Source organism: Chaetura pelagica, unplaced genomic scaffold (genome assembly GCF_000747805.2).
Source record: "Chaetura pelagica isolate M959 unplaced genomic scaffold, ChaPel_1.0 scaffold189, whole genome shotgun sequence".
Classification (NCBI taxonomy): Eukaryota; Metazoa; Chordata; class Aves; order Apodiformes; family Apodidae; genus Chaetura; species Chaetura pelagica.
Genome location: NW_009970716.1, coordinates 2,246,603 through 2,248,566, shown reverse-complemented (window position 1 = coordinate 2,248,566; position 1,964 = coordinate 2,246,603). Strand labels below are relative to the sequence as shown.

The 1,964-nt window shown below is 37.2% G+C and overlaps 1 protein-coding gene across 2 annotated transcripts in view; it reads right to left on the bottom strand.

Moving 5' to 3' along the window:
* The window catches only part of ATP8A1 (ATPase, aminophospholipid transporter (APLT), class I, type 8A, member 1), a 97,415-nt gene that overhangs the window by 93,123 nt on the left and 2,328 nt on the right, over positions 1-1,964 (bottom strand). For both annotated transcript variants that reach the window (XM_010006091.1, XM_010006092.1), the window contains exon 3: positions 867-965. The gene's annotated coding sequence lies outside the window, so the exon portion shown is untranslated. The remainder of the gene's footprint in view (positions 1-866; positions 966-1,964) is intronic.

The following is a 1,964-nucleotide window of genomic DNA, read 5'->3' as shown; positions in this document are numbered from 1 at the left end:
CCAAGCCACAATAACATCCCAGCTTATAATAATCACACAGCTCATAACAGTCACATAATAATTCCAGTAGCAAATTAAAAGACACTTGCAAGAAAGGTCCAGGAATTATTTGGTTTTGAAACCAAAACTCTATCCACTTTCAGGTAAGGAGGACGAGTGAAGATACTTGACACTGTGCAGCCTCCTAAATCCTCAACTGAGTTCCTGAGGGCTAATCTATTTTTTTAAAGGCATCTCAAATAAAGATGTAAAATAAAAAGGATCATGAGAAGATTTTTTTAATTCTACCTTCTTCATTGTGCCTAAAGCCACAAGATATCTCAGTTTTTCTATAAAAGGTTACTCTAGTATCTCACCAGTATGATTAGTGGGAATAAAGGATTCTGCTCCCACTCATGCAGGAAGAAAAAAACATTTTATTTCTAACCAAATAAATATTTAAAGGTTATTTGGTTTTAAAACAGATTCCACCTGAGATGAATTCAGCATCTTCCAATCTTCTTTTAGCAGACCCTTGTTTGAGAAAACTGCCAATATTCTGAACTTGTCTTTGGTTCCAGTTCACACTTTAAAAATGTGCTTGTACTTCATCAGTGTGAACTGCTTGACTAGAAACAATGTATATTATAAACACAACAGTCATTGCTTTGCTACTGTATTGCCACTTCTATGTATAGCAAACAAACTTACAAATCGTAACACTATAGTCTATAGATCACACCTTCTGAAGCAAGTAAGTAGCTTTGGAAGCTTTCAAAAGCATCCAGAAAGCAAGAATGGCTCAAGACAGAATTATTCAACAAAATATTTGTAATATCTATGAAAATTCGAAAGCTATTTACAAAAGATTGTTATTAAATACTTACAATATCCTCTATTATCTCCTTCACTGCAGCTACAGCTAAAATAAACAGGAGAGGGACCAATGTTGTATAACGACCTGTTGGTGATACATCTGGTATTTGCTATTAAAAAAAAAAAAAAAAAGAGATAAAAAAATTGTTTGCATTGTCAGTTCAAAACATTTTTAATAAAAGAAGACCTTATTAATGCCTATAAATATCTAAACAGAGAATGTTAAGGAGAATGAAGTCAGGCTCTTTTCAGTAGCGCTCAGCAATAGGACAAGGGACAACGGGCATAAACTGGAACACAGGAAGTTTCCTCTGAAAATTAGGGAGAACTTCTGCATGGTGAGGGTGACAGCACTGGAACAGGCTGCCCAAGTTGGGGTTATGGAGTCTTCTTTCTCTGAAAACGTTCAAGACCCACCTGGATGCAATCCTGAGTAATGTGCTCTAGGCAATCCAGCTTTATCAGGGAGGTTGGACTAGATGATCTCTAGAGGTCCCTTCCAACTCTGATGATTCTGTGATTCTCAAGTGTGATTGGAATACAGAACTAGCCAATGGTACTTATCACTGTACCTGCCCAAGGCTGAATAGTTATTCATCATCAGCTATTGTATTCATAGAATATTGGTCAAAAACCCCACAATCTGCTTTATCAACTTGAACTACTGCAAAATTAAAGTGTTCTGATGTATCTGCAAAACATTATGTACTACTTCAAAAAAGGCTCAGCAAGCTGGGTCACAGATAGCCCTTTACAAACACACTGAATGAAGCTACAGTGGTGGTATACAAGAGACTGTATTCCTTCCTCCTAACACGCACAGTTAGCCATCTGGGATGTGGGAAATAGCTGCTGTAGTACTGGACTCCACTGTTTTGGGGGTTTTTTGTGTGTGTGTGGTTTGGTTGTTTTTTTGGTTTGTTTTTTTTTCACCTAGGCTTAGCTTTGGTCCTCACCAGCTTTACTCTAAGGATACATAATCATTCCTCCTCAGCTGCAACTCCTGACCCTCCAAACAGACTACAGGATTACAGTTCATACAGTTCAGTTTTCTATTCAGTACCCTCCATTACAAGAAATGCCAACTATAGGTAACATTTTTCTGCGTT